This window comes from Rhinatrema bivittatum, chromosome 3 (assembly GCF_901001135.1).
Source record: "Rhinatrema bivittatum chromosome 3, aRhiBiv1.1, whole genome shotgun sequence".
Classification (NCBI taxonomy): domain Eukaryota; kingdom Metazoa; phylum Chordata; class Amphibia; order Gymnophiona; family Rhinatrematidae; genus Rhinatrema; species Rhinatrema bivittatum.
Window position 1 is genome coordinate 254,994,024 of NC_042617.1, and position 20,067 is coordinate 255,014,090.

The 20,067-nt window shown below is 43.0% G+C and overlaps 1 protein-coding gene across 1 annotated transcript in view; it reads left to right on the forward strand.

The window, feature by feature from the left end:
* Nucleotides 1-4,102: 4,102 nt before the first annotated feature.
* The window catches only part of NINL (ninein like), a 331,277-nt gene continuing 315,312 nt past the window's right edge, over nucleotides 4,103-20,067 (forward strand). The window contains 1 exon segment of the mRNA XM_029594490.1: nucleotides 4,103-4,364. The gene's annotated coding sequence lies outside the window, so the exon portion shown is untranslated.

A 20,067-nucleotide genomic window follows, 5' to 3' on the forward strand; every position in this document is an offset into this window, starting at 1 on the left:
GGTCGTGATCCGGGCCCAGGCTGAAGCAGCAGTAATTGTGGCCGTTGGTGACAGATATCACCTTACCGCACTGGCAGCACTTAAAGCCAGGCGGTCTCGGCCCCATGTTAGCACTGAAAAGTGCTTTTGTTTTATTTTTCCTTTCCTTGCTGGATAAAAGGGTGAGGAGAAAAGCTCCACGTGTGATCGACAGCAAGGAAAAAGCAGACTGAGGAGACAGAGGGCACTTAAACGCGTGAGAAGATGCGCACAGCCGCACAGAGCAAAGCTCTATAAAAGCTACATAAAGCTCCACCTTGAGGCCGCCCAGAGGGACGTCCCAGACAGCATGGCTAATTCATCCTGCTATCGACAGGAAACTGATGGTGTGGTGGTTACTACCCTTAAGCAATAAGACTGATATTTTGATGCATCTCAAACATTGCTCTCTGCTGCAACAGCAAGGCATAACAGGGAATTGGATTCAAACAGCAACCAACGAGGGCCCTAACTTTTATGGTCTGGGAAACCAATAAGCATGGGGTAACCTAGACGGCATTGCACAAACTACCATAAGCTTACTGGACAGACTGGATGGACCATTTGGTCTTTTTCTGCCATCATTTCTATGTATTGGAAAGATCTATGAGGAGAGACTGAAGGATCTAAATATATAACCTGGAGGAGAGGAGGTGCAGGAGAGATATGATACAGACCTTCAGATACCTATCTGAAAGGCATTAATGATGCAGACATCAAATCTTTTCCATTGGCCTGAAAACCATATAACTAGGGGTCACAATATGAAACTCTAAGGGGGGGTCGACTGAGAATCAACATCAGAAAATGTTTCTTCATAGAGAGGCTGGTGGATGCCTGGAATGCCTGCCAAGAAGAGGTGGTGAAGATGAGAATGATAATAGAATTCAAAATGGCATGGGGTAAGCATTGCAGTTCCTTAGAGGTTAGAAGACAGAAATGAAGAAATAGGGTAACCTATATTAAATGTAGGTACAACATTTCAAAGAAGGGGTAACCTGCACGGAGCAGCAGTTGCTCCCCTTGTCAGAAGACTTATGGGTGTTCTGCACAGAGTGGAAGTTGCCACCACATGAAGCTTGCTGGGAGACTGGATGGATCATTTGTCTTCTTTTGCCGACTGTTACTATGTAATAAGGAACACTGCAGCATTTTGCAGACTTTCCCCGGGTTTTACTAAGTTTCTGCATGTCAGTTTTAATGCCAGTTTTGGTGTGCTTTTTGGGCTTACCATGGATTTTTAGTGCTGGTTTGATTTTCGTACCATTAGTTTATAGCATCACACTGACAGGCCGATACAGTAAAGTGCGGCCGCGGTTACCCTGTTTTTAACCCGCTTTGGACGCACAATTTGGACGCGTAAGGCGAACCTGCGATTCAGTATCCGGTTTTACGCGTCCTTATCGCTTGCCGAAATGGACGCGTATCTGTCTCCGCCCGTCGCATGTATATGATATGTTAATGATCGATTTAGCTATTCCCTCCAATACAGTAACGTGCGCCCAGATTATCGCCTTTTTAACCAGCTTATTTGCTGCGTCTTTAACCTGCATATTTACCGCCTACCCTGACCCTGGTGTTAGTGTGGTGTTCAGTCAGCTTCCCGCTGCCTTGAGCGCCCAGCTGAAGCCCAGCAGCAGTTCTCTGAATCTGAATCCGTTCTGTCGAGCTGCAGTTTATGCCACCGCTCGAAGAGTCATCGCTGACTACTGGTTGAGTTGCCCGCAGCAAAGAAAAAAAAAGCACCACATGCCAGCAACAAAGAGGACTGCTAGAACTTAGCCGCCCAGTCCCAAACCAACCCAATCCACAGAAAAAATGCTTCTCGCACAAGGGGGAAAAAAGTAACCCAACCTGGCACCACTGCGCTTAACTTCAGAGTACTTGGGTTCCGTAGTGTTTAGTTTCTGTACGGAAGAACGGACACCATTTCCGGGGACTCCTCTGGCCTTCTCGTGGGTCTGGGCTCCTTGTCGCCGCTGACTTGCAGTGGGCACGAGCTCCTGTATCAGGCCCTACCCCTACACACCCTACGCCGTGACCTCGGACGTCCAGCCAGGCGCTCAGGTTGCGGCGTGCGTTCATGGACCTTCCCGCTGCTCAGAGATACGTTTGATCATTGTTTTTAATGCTGTTATTAGCTAACAATCACTTATGAAACATTTCTGTGAAACAACTCAGAAACTGCCAAGCAAAACTGATTGTCAGGGGAAGCTCTTCAGTACGTTTCCTGTTCCCAGGCTCACTTCCTGCAAACTCCTACCTGAGCAGAAGCCCCTGCAGACATGTCTTGCGCTGTTTTCCCCTGAGCGCCCAGCTGGAAGTCCGAGGTTGCGGCGTGCGTTCATGGACCTTCCCGCTGCCTTGAGCGCCCAGCTGGACGTCCAAGCCGCGACCTCGGACATCCGGCTTGGACGTCCAGCTGGGCGCTCAAGGCAGCGGGAAGGTCCATGAATGCATGCCGCGACCGACCGACTACGACAGCAAGCCCAGCAGCAACCGGAACAGCGGCATCAGCATGGGCTACGATCAGCGGCACGTCAGCCCCCGCTCCAGTTACTCGGACTCACACTACGGGGCCCCGGGCAACCCTAAGGCTGATGGCGCCGGCCCGCCGCGGGCCAGTCCACGCTCCAGCCTGCGTGGCCAGTCCCTGGAACTGGAGAAGGAGCTGGAGCTGCACATGAAGAAAGAGTATTTTGGTGAGTAACTAGTATGTGGTAATTGCTTCAGTGCGGACAGACATTCATGGGCCTTCCCCCTGCCTTGAGCGCCCGGCTGGACGTCCAAGCCGCGATCTCAGACGTCCAGCTTGGATGTCCAGCCGGGCGCTCAAGGCAGCGGGGTCTGTAGGAAAGAACCATCCACTTACCTGGTGGAATGACATTTCAAATGACAGGTACCAGCGCACCCAGGATACTGTATAGGTGCTGTATACCACTGTATACAGTAAGATGGATTGCGCACGCCTACCGTTTCATTGATGCGCTTTGGACGCCACTTGGATTTGCATCTAATTTGAATACCGAATCGAGCGGAGAGTCAGGTGTTTTGAGCATGCATGGTGTTGATCACTGGCGCTAAAAATTTGCTCTGGTTTTGACATGAGTTTTATTACATCATCCCTATATGCTTTACATGAAGAATATGTAAAAAATTCCTAATTGTAAAGGTAAAGTAAGAAATTCTTAGTGAAAACTTTTAGGAAGGGCTAAAAACTGTTTTTCACTGAAGCTTTTAGTAATTTAAATTTGGATGACTGTTTTATATGTTTTACTGTCTGTTTACACCTTTTAAATGTTTTAAATAAACCCCTGCCAACTCTCCCCCTCCCAATTCTGACCCCCCCTAGCCCTTGTCCCACCACTCCTTCCCATCTGACCCACTTTGCCCTTGTCCCACTACTCCTTCCCCCCCTCCAGCTCCCTCCTTCCTTTCTCCCCCTCCTCTCTTATTGCACCCTCCATTTGATTATATTGAAAAAGTCGTCTATAGCCTCTGTACATATGTCATGTCATGTATATTTTACTTCGACCTATAGCCTCTGTACATATCATGTTGAATTGGCCCTACCCTATAGTTAATTTTGATGTTATCCCACTGGTTATTATTGATTTTGATCCCATCCTATAGTTAATGTTGATTTCATCCTGTAGTTAATTCCTCCCCCTGTGCTTTTGCTTCCCTCATTCATATTATTATCCAAGTTTCGATTTTATTGTAAAGCCACTGGCTACATTACATTTTCTGTAAACCGATTAGATGTTCCAAACGATTATCGGTATATAAAAAAAAATCTAAATAAATAAATATTTTGATTGTGAATTGATGTATTTTATGATTATTAATTATGTAGGCTGCCTTGAACGATATTTTGGAAATACAGCGGAATACAAATTAAATACATGAAAGCAGGGGGTGAAGTTTAATTGGGTTGCTCGTGGCTTCCCCCAACCCAGCCCTACCAAAAAGCCTCCCCTAAGCCCCGTGCACGTCCGGAAAAGCTGATTAGGACCAGGGCTGGGAGTCCCCTGCTGAGCAGGCCGGCGCCCGGGCTTCACCTGAGCCAGCCCTGCCTCCTTCCAGCCGGCAGAGGATGCCAGCGCATCACGCGGTGCCGGCGAGGGCAGAAGCGGCTTCGGGGAGGTTTGGAGGCGGGGAGTTCGGATTAGGAGGGACGGGAACAAAGCCGGGCTCCGGCCGCGCCTCCTCGCAACAGCGGCTTTCACTGTCCGTCCGCGAGAAGGAGCAGCAGGCAGGGAGCGGGCCCGGGAGAGCGGCCGCCCGCGTCCATGGAGAGCCCCGTGTGCAGCGCCCCGGCGGCGGCCAGCGACTGAGGAGCGAAGGTGATGGAGGGGGGACTCGCGCTGTGTCCGGGCTCTGGGGGCGCGGGGAGGCTTTCGAGAAGGAGCTTCTTTCCAGGGGCTGCGCGCGCCCTCTCTCTCTCTGCTGGGGGGCGCGAGGCTCCTCGTTTCTCTCGCGCCCGGTGATTTATGGGCAGGTTTCTAGCTCTTGTTCGCCCTCCTTTCTCTGCTGAAGCCGGTGGTGAGGTCTGGGCAATGTCGCACGAGGCTTGGGACGATCGCTTCGCCAGTTTCTTTTTGTTTTGGGTTTTTTTTTTGAAGAGTGCCTTAAAACTCTGGGAGGCGGCGCGATTTTGGGGGCAGAAGGCTCAGGTCCTCTGTTCCGTTCCCGTCTCCAGGAGCCCCCTTCGCAGCATCGCCTCTAAGGGCAGCTTTCAAGCAAGTTAACTACAGAGACGTATTAGCTTGCAGTCTGCAATTTGAAGTGGGGGGGGGGGGGGTTTTAGTGCTTTTGGCAAAAAAAAAAAAAAAGTTGCTTCTGTTTTTTTGTGTGTGATCATTATCTCCCGAATCATTCTACCTACAGAACATTTTTCAGGATAAGAAGTAGATCATTATACAAGTCTAAAAGCCGTAATAACGGTTTTCCATAAAACCTATGGCTGTAGCCCAAAATCTTTTGGGGGGGGGGGGGGGAGGGACGGGGGAACGAGGAACCAGCTCATAGGAAATGCTTTGGAATTCTTTATTAAATTCTGCTGACAAAACACAAGAGAGAGCAGTGAGAAGAGTACACCTATGTACATATAGCCAGTGCAGAGCAAAGCCCTGGGTTATTTATGTTTCTTGTAATGTTTTGACAGAAGGCTGATGAGGCTTGCAGAGAGCCCGGCCGTTCACAAGCTAAATCGCTTTATTTGATGTTTGCTTGTTTTTTTAAAAATTACCTTTCTTGGGATTATTATTTGTCTTGTTTTGCTCAATGGTGCTTAACATGTGGCTGAGGAAATCCCCTGTAAAAGTAAATAAACTCCCCAGTTGTGAAGCTGTTATGTTATCAGCATACCTGGGGAAATTTTCAGTTGCGGTCACCCTGAGATTGCTATTGATTAACCAGAGTGGGGGTTGGGGGGGGGGAATAATGTGTAACATACAAATGTGATGGCTTATCAAATCTGGCCATCCACACCAGCTGCTCACTTTATAGTCCCTACCCATTCTCTCACAGTTCCTCTGTGCTTATCCAGTGCGTTCTTAAATTCAGATACTGTCCTTGTCTCTACCATCTCAACTGGGAGCCATTCCATGCATCACTACCCTTTTTGTAAAAGAAATTTTTCCTAAGATTACGCCTGAGTCTATCCCCTTTCATGCTCATCCCATCAACTTTCTCGGTTTCATCCCTTCCCTGCTAATCCACACTCTCTCTCTCTGCCATCACCACTACCACTTTTTCTCCCCTTCAAGGATGACCCCAGCACTCTTTCACTCCCTACCCCAGCACTGGCCTTGAACCCATCCCCTTATAAGTTGCAGCTCACAAACATGTACACGCTTACTGTACCATCAGCTGAGTCCAGAGTCCTGGAATCAGAGCTGCAGTTTCTCCCCACCTGCTGCCTGCAGTGTGTGTGCTCCAGACTTACTCCTCCTCTACCTACAGGTTTACTGAAGGGGAGTGGCTGGAGCAGTAAACAGAGAAGCCTGGAGCTTTTTAATGTTTCCCCTAAGACCCGGCAATTGATGCAAAGGGAAATCCTGATAGTTCCCAGGTATGGTTATCCGTGCTTAGTATTAAAGGCAAATCTATGGACGGAAATCACTGGCTTTGAAATTATGCATCTGGATCTATACCACTCTTCATGCACTGAGGATACAGCTCGCAAAGTACTTTTTTTTTTTAACTGAAGACATGAACTTTTTGGAATTGCAGTGTTGCAAATCAGATCAGTGTTGTTCACAGACCAGATAAATGTATGTGGAAGTACTTTTAGTGTTGTAATGTTCAACCCCTTTTTTTTGTGTCCAGGCAAATCAAGGAATCAGCACAAGTTTGAAACTTGGGAGCAATAGCATCAGTTATTAAGATTTCAACTATAGCTGCTATACATGGTTGCATCTTTTTATATATTCATAATTCAGTCGTCTAAAAAATCTATAAAGTGGAGAGCAGTGGTGCAGCAAGGGAGGCAAGGCCCCTGGGTGCCAGGCTATAGGGACGTGCTGATGGCTGATCAGCACTGCACATAACCAGGACAGGACTAAGGGACAGGCTGGCTGCTGAATGGAACAGTGGCATGCGGTCAGGGCCTCAAACTTTATTTTTTAAAATATTTTTTCAGCTGCGGGTAGTAAGCAAGAAGAGGTTACACATGGCAGCGCTCTATGGTGATGTGCTGGTGGGGTTCCCCCCTCCCCCGCCACTGAGAAGAGACCCCGTGCAGTGGCACTTGATGCTTAGTAATGGGCCAGATGGTAACATGCTGGCAGGAAGAAAAAGAAGAGAACCACCAGGCCGGGGGGTGGGGAGAGGGATGACTGAGAGGGAAGGGAAAGGGTATGAGTGAGAGAAAGAAAGAGAAGTGGGAGAGGGAAGGGGGTAAGGGTGGGGAGTGACTGAGAGGGCAGGGAAGAAGATGAGTGGGAGTGAGGAGGTAAGGGAGGGAGAGTGAGGGAAGGAGAGAGAGTGACTTTGTGAGAGGGAAGGAAAGGGTGAAAGGGGAGTGAGGAAGTTGAAGACGGGAGTGAGAAGTGTGCGAGTGTGTGTGCATGTGTGTAAATAAACATGCATGTGTATGAGAGAGAGGAGAAAGTTTGTGTATTCTCTCTCTCCCCCCCCTTTCCCCTTCACTAATCCATGACAATCTCAGGTTGACTGAAAATCACCCTGAGACTTCTCATGAATGGTGAGGGGGGGATTTTATCCTTACTAGTTTTAATTCTTCGTCCTCTTCTTGGATACCACCATGGTACATATCTTAGCTATTCACAATCTTCTGTTACAAAAAAAAAGCAAAAGCAACCAAAGCATTGTACTCATTGTACTCATTATTGGATGTTGTTTGAGAGGTCTGCTTTTTTGAAATATTTTGGGAAATGTTTACACGTTTTAATTCTTATTCTCCTTATATATTAGATGCTCCATTCATCATCTGTTTTTATTAATATAGTTTACAATTAAGATGGATTTTTCTTACTTTTGTTTTATGGGACAGGTGATATTTCTGTTTTTGCATTATTGCGCTGCATAGGGGTCAGGCTGGGAGGGAAAAGAGACTGGGGTGCAAGACTTGGGGAGGGGAGAGAGGGATGAGGAGCAAGACTGCTGCAGACCAGGCAGGGAGCAGAGTGAGACTGCTGTTGCTTTTGTTTCTCTGAGATGGGATGCAGGAAGAATTTGATTTTTTCTGAGTTATTTTTGGAAAATGTGCGTCCGAATATTTCTATTTTTTTTATAGTATAGAGAAAATGCTATTTGTTTATTTATCTGGTGTTTTACTGCAGGCAAAATCTGGGTTTTGGGGGTTTCCAGTTCAGCTTTCGGCTCCATGTTTCTTCTTCTAATTTGGGATCAATAATTCTATATTTGGTGAGGTTCTGTTTGTGTTTTGCACGTGGGACCGAGGTGAGGAGTTCTGGTAGCATATAGTTTCTGTATCCGGCTCTGCAGCAGTTTAAGCTCACTTCTTAATCATTCCTGTCATTCCAGCTGGGGTTTCTGAAGTAACTTCCTGTATTTCCCACTATTATTTATGCTTTTTCCAATTGATTTTGCTTGCCTGCTGGTCAGATTCTTTTAAAGAGTGTTTTTTTCCACTTGTTTTGCAAACTCCGTTGCCTGAACTCTTTCCCATCATGCGTGTGATAAGTTCTCATTTATTCCTTCCACTTACTCTCCAAGCTTAAGGATGGAGATCAGTTTTGGCTGTTTTTGTACTTAAATGCTTTTTGAATATTGGGATCTATTGGTGCTATTGGATATGCATGAAGGCCTACACCAGCAGTGCCATATGTACAAAGCCCATACTGCCTTCAGCTCCTGGAATGCACAAGCTTGGTAAACATGGTTTCTTATAGATTTATTTTTATTTTATTTTATTTGCAGTTTTTATATACCGACATTTGTTTAGTAACCTCACATCGGTTTACAGTCAACAAAAAATTGCAGCAGTGCTAAATAACAGGAGGTTAGCACTAGTGCATTACAAATAATGAATAAACCAAGTAAAGGGGGGGGGGGGGAAGGTGCAAACAGATACAATAAGTGAATAGAGATACAAGGAATAATGCTATATAGAGGGACATAGATAAATAGTTGTAAAATACTTTAAGTGAATAGCGATACAAAGCAAAATGCCATATAGTGGAACTGTGATAAATAATTGAATAATACAAAGGCAAATAGAGATACAAAGCAAATTGCCATACAGTGGAACTCGAATGAATAAATGTGAGAGAGTTTCTAGAGCAGTGGGGATCTTATGAATATTCCATAGAGAAACAGTTGCGGGCATGCTGGTAAGAAGAAAGTGTGTACATTATGTATAAGCTTTAAGGAATAGCCATGTTTTGAGTTTTTGCTTAAATTTTATTTAAGATTTCTTGATGGGCATGGAGAAGATTTCTTGTTCTTACATGCACCTGTTTAAGATCTTTATTGGGCCGGTCGGCTTTTCCCAAAGCTATAGGAGAGTGTGGAAATTGCGAGTTGATTGATTTAGCGAATTATGTATTTATTTGCTTTATATTCTGCTTTTTGGCAATTCAGAGGGGATTATATTCAGGTACTGCAGATACTCCCCTGTCTCCGGAGGTCTCACAATCTTAAGGGCCTCATTTACTAAGTATTTTTCCGATAGATACAGAATGGGAGAAAAGCCTTAGTAAATCCGGCCCTAAGTTTGTACCTGAGGCAATGGAGGGTGAAGTGACTTGTCCAAGGTCATAAGCAGCATTTGAACCTTGGCTTCTCTGGTTCTCAGCCTGCTGCACTAACCATTTATTTCATGTTGTTTAAAGTACTTTTCAAAATCAGTTTCACTCTCTCTTTCAGTATTCTCTACTGGTCTTTTCTCTTTTGTGCACCTTCATCGACTCCTACATAATTGTATATGCTTTCCTGCTCGAGCTCTTATTCTACAATCTTCCGATGTGCAGTTTTGCTTAATTCTCCTTTTCAGAAAGTTGCCTTGGCGCATTGATCCGGGCTGAATATAATCCTGATGTCTTCTGGGAAACTTTTCACTACTCTGAGCTGTTGCACTGTGTGGATTCACTGCTCCCCTACATCAGTATATATCTTTCTCAACGGTGGGTTGTAATGAGGCTCCAGTGATATGTGCACAGCTCTGGGGAAAAAAAGGACACATTTGAAATGTTTTTTTCTTCCCCCCCCCCCCGATGGTTAGAAGTGGAAAAAACTGGAAAATGTTCATTCATTCTTTATCAGAGGCCGTTTTTGTTTGCTTGCAGTTCTATAGAGGGAAGGAGGGCAAAGGAAACTCTTATTAGCGGCCTGGCTGCAGGCAGGGGAAGCTTTTGCCCCCATAGGCAGTTCACAACCGTCTTGTCAGTTCATTTCTTTTCTGGGGTTGGAATTGGTCTGACTTTCTGTGACCTTCAGCATTTCTAAAAGGAGGATGACTGGGAAGACAACACAGATGCATTGGCTGCCCCAGGCGCCGGGGACCCTTGGTGCACCTCCTGGCGGAGGGTACGGCGTGCACTTACCTCATGCTTGGATCTGAAAAAGGCTGGGGAGGAAGAATGCAAACCCTTAAGGAATTGGGCAGTTAAAATATTTATTTGCAAACATTTGATATTCCGCCTAATAGAGGATTAGATGGATGTGATTGCCAGGAGTACTGGGGGGAGGGGAGGGATGGTTTTTTTTAAGTAGCTGGGATGCAGTCGTACGGATTGGAGCTAAAATCACAATGTTGCAAGAATCATACATTGTCAGCATCTTCGTCCTCTTCTTGGATCCCACCATGGTACATATCTTAGCTATTCACAAAAAAAAAAAAAAAATCAAAAGCAACCAAAGCATTGTACTCCATAGACACAAAATGGGAGAAAACTTTTAATAAATAGGTCCCTAATATAGGGAATAGCTGTGGTAAATGCTATTCTCTCATCATCTACGATGTGACTGGTGGGTATGTTCATCTGACCTGCATTTGCCATTAATGGAAAACCTTACTTGGTATTCTTTTTCTTGAAGAAGTGCTCAGTTTAAGGGTAGGAAGTTGCAAGATGGTCTGATGCATGAAGTTCAAATAGCTTCCTCCTCCCACTTGTGGAGCAAGGACTCAGGAACACGCCAGGGTACTGAGACAGCTCTGGTGACATGCCACACAAAAATGTCAAACACCGAACGTATGTGTTTTGGTGAATTCTAAAACCCTAATTAATGCTGCTTGGTGGATTGTTATGCCAGCATATTGGTGGATTGTTAGGTGCATTATGAAACCATGCAATTACTGGTACACCAGAAATGCATAATTACACATGCTTGCTAAGGTTTTACACAAAACATGATAAAAGCAAATACAAACACACATTATACAACGATTTATCTTCACAATTAGGTTTTTTCTCACTTTCTTCCTACAGCTGGGCCAGATTTAATCCCTGACAAGATCCATGCCATTACTCTTTGCTTCCTCCTCTCTAGCATGATATCGGGTGCCAGCTCTATGGGTACAGTAGGTATTAGAGCATCCTCAGTATCAGATCTGCCTCCCACGGGGGGGTGAGAGAGAGAGCGGAGCTGGTTGAGAGGGGAGAAGGCACCTTGGCTCTTACCTTGGACATTTGCTGACAATTACCTTCGGAGGCCTGCTAGCATGGTCACCTCTATTTCCTCCCGCTGTCGCGCTGCTGACGTCATCAAGGAGAGGGACCGGTAAGGCTAAAACCGGCCCCCCCTGCGGCGCGCAGACGGGGTGAGAGAGAGAGCGGAGCTGGTTGAGAGGGGAGAAGGCACCTCGGCTCTTACTTTGGACATTTGCTGACAATTACCTTCGGAGGCCTGCTAGCATGGTCACCTCTATTTCCTCCCGCTGTCGCGCCGCTGACGTCATCAAGGGGAGGGACCGGTAAGGCTAAAACCGGCCCCCCCTGCGGCGCGTTGCCGAAGCCACGCGCGCCAAAGGGGTGCGCACGGCTTAGTTTTTTCCAAGTACACGTTTGATTAACTTTTGCTTGAACTGTATTTATCCCTGGAAGTCAACAAACGTGAGTAAATTTGGATTAATCTCTCTCTCTTGGCCCCCACCAGCAAACTGTTGGACTTAAGGAATTAAATAGAGATAATATACAGGAGAAGTGGGTTGTTTCTGGATATACAATTGGAATGCCGCATACTAAAAGGAAGGCTCGTATAAGGGAGGTTTTAATATCCTCTCCTGTACCGGGCCAAGTTCAATCCAATATTCCATCCTTCTTTCTGTCTACAACAACTGATAATCCGGTGGACAGAGCCGCATTAGAGGTGGACTTGGAGCGAGAGTCTGCTTCTTTGGCTGAAGCCATCTCGTTAAGCCCCGGAGCTCCCAATGTCCCTACCCCTCCATTAGTCCTACAGGAATCTGGCGTTGCAGAATCTTCTAAAATGAAACCACTTGAAGAAGGACTGGGGATGGGAAACATTGATGCAGGGGGAGGAGAGAGGGGAAAACCTGAAGAGAGTATAAGTTTAATCCCACCTACTTCAGTGATAACAATGGATATGATCTGGGCTGCAATTAAGTCACTAGAAGTGGCAATATTAAAGTTGACCAATACTCATGTAGAAGTTCAGAAAAAAATAGTAGAAGTAGAAAGAATAACTATAGTACATCAGGATAAATTGGAATTGCAAGAACAACGATTGAATAAGATAGAAACTGTTCAATATAATTTGGTAAAAAGTGAGACCTAAACATGAGGAAATTGGAATTAATGGAAAATAATTTAAGATACTCAAATATAAGAATATTGAATTTCCCATATTTGAGAATGATTTCACCGTCCTAAGGATATGTTTAAAGAATATCTTCTACATATATTAAAATTACCAGAACAGGCTTTCCCTGCTCTGGTAAAGACTTATTACATTTTGAAAAAATCTACTGTAAGAGCAGAGCAGCCGGGGCAATCTATTGATTTATCTGATGTTTTGGAAACAACTTTGGATACAGTGATAACATCGAGAGAAACTCTGTTTGTCTCCTTTATGTTTCCTCAAGAAAGAGACACAATCTTGCGTTTATTTTTACGCAATAGATTGTTAAATTACCATGGCCAACAGATCTGGATTTATCCCGATCTGTCTAGGGCTACACAAATAAGGAGACAGGAGTTTCTCAAGTTGAGATCTGGTACCATCTAGGGGAGCCAGATTTCTTTTGAGATATCCATGCAAATGTGAAGTGTGGTATAAAGATCAAAAGTATGTGTTTTTTTGAAGTTGTGGCACTACAGGCATTCCTCGACTCACACCCCCAAAGTGCAGAAAATGTTTGAGAGCTGTGAAATAGATAAGGTTGTTATCTCTAGTTGCCTAGTTTAAATGATTTATCATATTTACCTTTTTTCTTCGCTCATATTGATTCTGTATCCAACTGTACTTGATTATAAGGGTAAAATTTAAGATTTAACTTGTTAATATTGGATACTTTGTATTAAGAAGTATTTTGCTTGTTATAATTAATGGAGAAAATTAAAATAAAGAATTAAAAAAAAAAAAAAAAAAAGATCTGCCTCCCACTTTATCTCTTCGGTGTCCAGGACTCTGTGACATTTGAGAGGAGAAATTGAGGTGATGTAGGAGGCAGGTCAGATAGCCATCTGATATTGGGGGGAACTTAAACAACCCCTGAGCTGGGCCAGCTTATATATCATTGTGTTCTCTGCTTCCCACTTCTGCTGCTCCTCTGCTGTATTGCTGCTGATAGAGAAGGAAGTGTTGTCAGAAACTGAGGCACTGACTGAAGAAGCATCAGGAGTCTAAGCCCTGATATTTCTCTCTAATCATCTTCCTCAGTACCTGTGGTTGACTCTTCTCTTGCCGTATACCAACCCCACCAAAGGATTTCTTGCTTATACAAGGAGCACTGGTGAAAACCTCATGAATCCCTCCCCGAGCACTCTGCTGGATGGCGTTCAGAAAAGGAAGAACCACATCTGTCCATGGTTGGTCACTGATTTGGCAGCGCTGATCCAGAACCAAGTTGGTCTATACTGGCTGCAGTCAAATTGTCTGTTCTTATTATTTTATCCCCGCCCCACTCCACCCCCAAAGTGCCTAGCACTCTCCCAAATGCTGTGGAAAGCTTTTGGCAGAATTTGTGTGCTGAAGAGAAAATTGCATCCAACTGGATTTGCTTCTGTATTAGCAAATTAGGGGGAGGGGGGGTTGATGCTTACAAACTATTCCCCTCTCTCCCACACATGCATGTTCTGTTACAGACCATACACATATGCTCTTTCACTCTCTCTCACTGTCTCCCTCACACACCCTCACAGGCTCCCAATCAGGCTGCTCGCTCTCTCTCACTCACACATGCAGCCTTACCCTAACATAGGCCACTTTCTCATTCGCACACACATAATCTGTCTCTCACTCTCACTCACAACCACAAACACGTCCTCTCTCTGGCTTACAGGCGCTCTCTTGCTCCTGATCCTGGGTCTCCCTGTCTTCTGCAGGTAGAATGAGCTCCACCTGTGGCTTTCCCAGGCCTCTCTCTCTTGTGTCTTTGGTGCGGATGGGATGGTCTCCTCCTATGGTTCTCTGTGCCGCATGGATCTCTTTTTTTTTTCTTGGTCCACGGGCAGAATGAGGTCCACACACTCTCTAGTCTTCGGCTGCAAGTAGGATGGGCTTCACTCGCCGGCCCACCAGGTCTTTCACTAATCTTCAGCTTTAGCAGGATGGGCTTTACCCACAGCCCACACTCACCTTTTCTCCTCTGTGTCTTCAGCCAACAGCCAGGGGCTTGCACTGGTGATTTTCTGCCCCCTAAGGGTTGGCACTCTAGGCAACCGCCTAGTTCAGCTAATGGAAGCACTGGCCGGGTCTGTGAAAGTTTCATCTTGTCTTTAGCTTCTGGCCTGTTTCACCACTGTAGCATCCCTCTTCATGTTTTCTGCATTCAATAATATACATTCGAGGAGGAGCAAGAATAAGGTTCTGAGTGGACTAACATAGCTACCACACTATTTATATCCAGTTCTGTTTTGGATGGTCAAAATTTGAGGCTGTCCATCTTTGAACAAAGATATGTTCGATGTGATTATTTTGACCATCTGAGGATGTGTTTAATAAAATATTATACATTACAACAGAGGGAGCAAGAGTATATTTTTAATTGGAATACTTTAACCTACGTGGATTGAATGAAGCAATCAAGTGGGATACATTTTTCTGAGTAGCATATAATGATTGCCTGGTGGCCTCAATGCTATAATATAAAGATAGTCTATAACCCTCCTGAGTGTGATTTGGTAGTTTAGTTTAAACTGAGTGGGAGGTTCCCCCTCCTTTTGAATTAAAGATAAAGAACTGCCATTTCTTCTTGAAGGTTTCTCAGTCAATGCCTTGTCATGTGGTTCAGAGAGGCTCTCGGCTTGGTAAGGAGATTAGGTGTTTAAGAGCTTGAATTTTCTGGTTTGGAAGTTCATGTTAAATTCTATAATGATAGCGATAAAACTTTAATGTTCCTCTCCCTTTTTTTTTTTTTGTAGACTTTTGAGAAATGAACATTTCAATTTATGAAACATCATTTTGGCTGGTTGGTAAGCAAGTCTGTGCGACAGTGATTTCTGTAAATTTTTATATTAAGTTTTATGGATTAGAAATGTTGAAAGTTGTGTTGTAGTTTTAAAAGAATGTCTGCTCCAGCGAAAGCTAGGATTATAGTTTGAGTAAAATATATTTTGGTTTTATTTAAAGGAGTATTCATTTGAATAATGACTATATGTGAACCAACAGAATTGCAATTCAAATAAATAATTGCGAGAAAGATGTTTTTGTCCATATTCTCATTGTCTAATCTACTGATTACAGATAATTTTTATGGCATCTTTTGACTAAGGTCCCCTTTATTCAACATGGTTTAAAGCAGGGATGGCGAACTCTACTGCCTCCATTGTATGCAAATCTGTCTCATGCATATTCCTTGTGGATATCCTGAAAACCTGGCCTGTTTGTGGCACTCGAGGACTGGAGTTTGCCATCCCTGGTTTAAAGATTAATGATACATCAGAGTGAAGATCCCACCCCCGAAGAAGCCACCAGTTGGTGAAACAAAGACCTTATCGGGGTTTTTCTATTTAAGAGAAATTGTTATTGCAGTTGTTAAAATGTTTGATCAGATTTGTTAATCTGTATTGAATATTTGGTGTCATTGTTGAAATGTGTACAATATTTAAAAAAAACACTTTTTTGGACAAGAAATACATGCAGTCTGTAATATGCTTATAATTTTTTACACACACTGTAGATTAGAAATAGCCTTTTAGTGATTGAATGAATGGTATGAATGTTTTTGTACAATTGGTATGGATTTGTGTGAATAAGAATTCTATATTTTTAAATGTATCCTATAGTTTAGGCAACTGGAGTAGAATAGTAGCTGATATTTTGGTATCAGGTATGTTAAATATAATAAATTGATTCAAAATTGGTTATGATGCATTTAGCATTTGAGGGCATTTATTTTTAGAATATTTGGTAAAGAGAACTTTTGAAAAATTGTTTTTGGATTTTTGTGTTCTGGATGTTAAAGTACTGATTTGGTATTTTTATTTTTTTTGTATAAGAAATATTTGGCCTCATGTTTTTATTTCGTGACAGGGAGCCTAGCTGAATAGCTGTGATTTCCATTTGCAGTTTAAAATCACTTATTACAGAGAAGAAATTACATATTTGATAGAAAACCCACACAGAGAGCCTGTTGTGAGATCTGATTCATTCTATTCTAGGTCTCTATGGCAGAAACTTCCTGTTGGCCAGATAATGAGGGTTAAGCATGCATGTAGTGATAAGAAAATATCCAAAGAAAGGAACCAGTGAATAGATTTAGAGAATGGGTTATGCAATGAAGTGTCTTAAGCAAAAATATGAAAGGGAAAGCCGTGCATACTGTGAGGCATTGCTTACATAGACCCAGTGCACTCAACATGTTTGTTTGTCTCCTTTATTCACCATGGAGTAATCAGATCAGATAGAATACATCACAACCCTGGGAGGTGTTTTCTTAATATGCAATGTTAAAAGACAAGCCATAAATAGTGTTTTCATGAGTAGAAATTAGGGATACTGTTATGAGATCTACTTTGTCTTAGATTTTATCCATCAATGAAATCTCCCTTCCGCTGCCCCTCCCTTCCCATTTGTTTGACATCATCCGTGCAGATTTGCCATTAATTCATTAGATATGGGAATGACCTTTTTTTTACTCATTCAACATTAAATACCCAACATCATTTTGAAGACTTTTTTTTTTACCAATTGTAGTTGTACTCCAATTGCTATCTATTTGATTATTGCCACTGCTGGGGGAATAAAGGAAATGTATTTTGAGGATTAGAATTTTGGAATGCAAGAGTAGTGTAAAGTATTGAGTGGCAATATCTTTGGCTGAGAATTTCCTTCATGCTAGGCCTACACTAGATGATAGATGTTTTCCAGTTTTGAAAAGAGACTGGATGTGTCAGTGTGGGTGAATGGGCATGATTTGGACAGGTAGTTGGTGAGCTGGGTGTTTTTTTGATACATGACACATCATCTTAATACTGAGAAATCAGATGGCCTTGCTGGAGATTTAGACTTGCCTGGTTTTTTGTTTTTATTTCAGGCTTGAGATACATGTTTAAAAATCAGGGCAGGTGCAAGAGTATTTGGTATCCTAGATGAACCTTTGGTCATGAACCCCTTTCCTTCAACTTACCTTCAGCGCAATGCTGCCTCCTTTGGTGGCATTGACTCTGGCACAGCTCCCCTCTGGACCCCATGCTAGTGGTATTTTTGCCACCCCCAAACTTTTGGCACTCTAGGCGACAGTCTATGTTCCTAATGGAAACACTGGCCCTGTCATAAAGGCAGGTTGTAATTGGTATGCGATGTTATGTTCTTTGATACTCACAAAACTGGATCTGATTGGATTTTGTAACAAATCTTACAGCCATTGGTTGTTTTGCGTCATATGATAATTCCAATCACGTTCTTCTGGGTGCTAACTCACCTTCAAACTTTGGTTGCTTGAGATCAAGTGGCAACATTTTTTAATGCCATTTTCTGTTTATCACTATCTAATAATACACCACCTTGGGATGTTTTTGTTTTCTGTAGCAAAATAAGAAAATGAACTATGAAAAACATTTTGTTTACACTGCATTTTTATTTCATTTTGAAGTGATTTTTCAAATTTGGTGATTATAGTCCATTTCATTTGTAACCAAAATGGTAGTTGATGGTGTTGTGGGGTGCAAAAATCATGGATTTTTGTCTTTGGTGTCTTCCTGTGCCAGAGTTGGAGCTATTATAGTCCTGGATGAAGAATGGAGATTTTTTCCTGTAGGGAAAAAAGTGAATAAATTTGGTGTTAATGATAAATAACTTCCCCGTGAAATAGACATAATTTTTGGGCATGTCTAAAGCCCTGTGTGCTTTAGGCATGTTTGAGAAAATCTATTACAAAGCTATTCAGCATATTAATTTTGTAATGTGTTAAGAACGGAGTGGAGGAGTAGCCTAATGGTTAGAGTGGTGGGCTACGAACCAGGGAAATCTGGATTCAAATCCCACTATCACTCCTTGTGACCTTGCACAAATTACTTTATCCTCCATTGCCTCAGGTACAAAATGAGATTGTAAGCCCTTTGGGGATAAGGAAACCCCTACAGTATCTGAATACAATTTACTTTGAAGTGCCAAAAGAGTGGAATATAAAAAAAGAATTATGAAGTAGTTAAGCTTTTTGGTGAGGGGGGAGGGATTTAATTTATTATACTTTCTTCATGAAGCCCCTAGTATGTTGTCCTTTTAGTAGCCAAAATCTTAGCAATCACTGGTTCTATCTACTTCTGGTTTATTATCTAGTGATTTATTTTTCTTGTCTGATGGCTATGGTTACATTTATTCCCTTTTGTTTTGATGTAATCAAAATGTACAATTTATTTTGGGTTTTCCATAATTTAAGGCAGCAGTACCTACTAGCTAGATTCTTCAAAATACCAACTACTTGTCTATTTCCTTGGCTCTGTTTTTCTTTCCTCTTTTGATCTGATTCCTAGGCTTCTTTCTTTTAGTCCACACAATGAATTATACATTACAGGGCTCCTTTTAGTGCTAAATGTATACACATTTTATTGTAGTCATGTCCCATTTTAAAAAATCTCCATCCCTGAGCTTGCTCTTCAGCTCTTTGTGCTGAAGTCTAACTTTGCATGTTATCGGTGTTGATGCTGCCATGGGGGTCTAATAAGGACCAGCATCATCCGGATTCACTTGTATGCATAATGAGGTTGTGAGCTTTCAGAAACTTTAGAAAAGTAATATCCCCTCTAATTAGAACAAGGGGTGAGGGGCGCCCCAGTTGAACTAAGTGGAGGTGGGTCTCCACTTATTGGTTTCAGTACCCTAGTTATCTCTGGCCTAGTGACTTGTTTTTGTTTGGAGTGTTCATTGTTCTTAAGAACTTATCCCCAGTATCCTTCTCCAGCACTCCATGACACATTGAATTCAAGATCTTGGTATTGATTCACAATGCTTTGAATGGTGATTCCCCCATACATCTCGGTGCAGCTTTAAAAATCCGCAGACCATCTCATTTACGCAGGTCTGCTAGCCAAAATGTTAGATATTCTTTCTGTACGACAGATTTCGGCTGGCTGAATCTTGAGTCAGAGCTTTTATGGCTGCTGGTCCCCAGCTAGTTATGGCATTCTCTTGCGGGTGCATTGAAATTCGAGGTCTCCATATCGCTATGCAGGAAAGGCTTTTTTTCTTTGATCACATTTTCAGAAAAATGAGTTAAGGCGCTAGTTGGAATTTAGAAGATAAAATAGAATTTTGTAATCTGATCCCTGCAAAGTGAGAGTTTCTCAGTTTGGAATATAATTTGGATAAATCTTGGATTGTCCCTTATGTAAACATCATTGGGCTAAGAGTCAAAAATAGTAAGTATGATTTTTTTTTTGTTTTTAGATTATGGTTGTGCTCTGCCTAGAATGCCATAGAGTTGCGGGTTATACAGTTTTCAAATAGAGGAATTAAGGTCTTACAGTTTTTTTCAGTTTGTTTCATATGGCCCTGTGAGGAGAAATCCTGATTAACTGCCATTCCTTTCCACCCCCGAGGGCTAAGCCCATCACCTCTGCATTGTATTTGGTTACATCTCAATTTAGCTGAGCCAAATGGAATTCCTGTGTTTGGTCCTGCATAGCATGGATTGTTTTTGCATGACTTGGCTGAGCTGGAAATTTTCACTGGTTTCCAGATGAAATAACCAGGTTCTGATCTCAGCATGGATAGTCAACATCAGCACATTCCTGAACATTTCATTCTCCATTGGTTTTGCTGGTTAGAATAACTAACCTGTATTAACTCATATTCGAATGCCCTGACTTGGAGCTGGAAGACAGGGGAACTGTTTAATATCTAATCCTTGTTTTCATAAGAGGTCATCACACATACTTCACAGTTTAACAACAAAATTCCTTAGTCTCTGTTGTAGGTGCTCCCTCAGGCTATTGG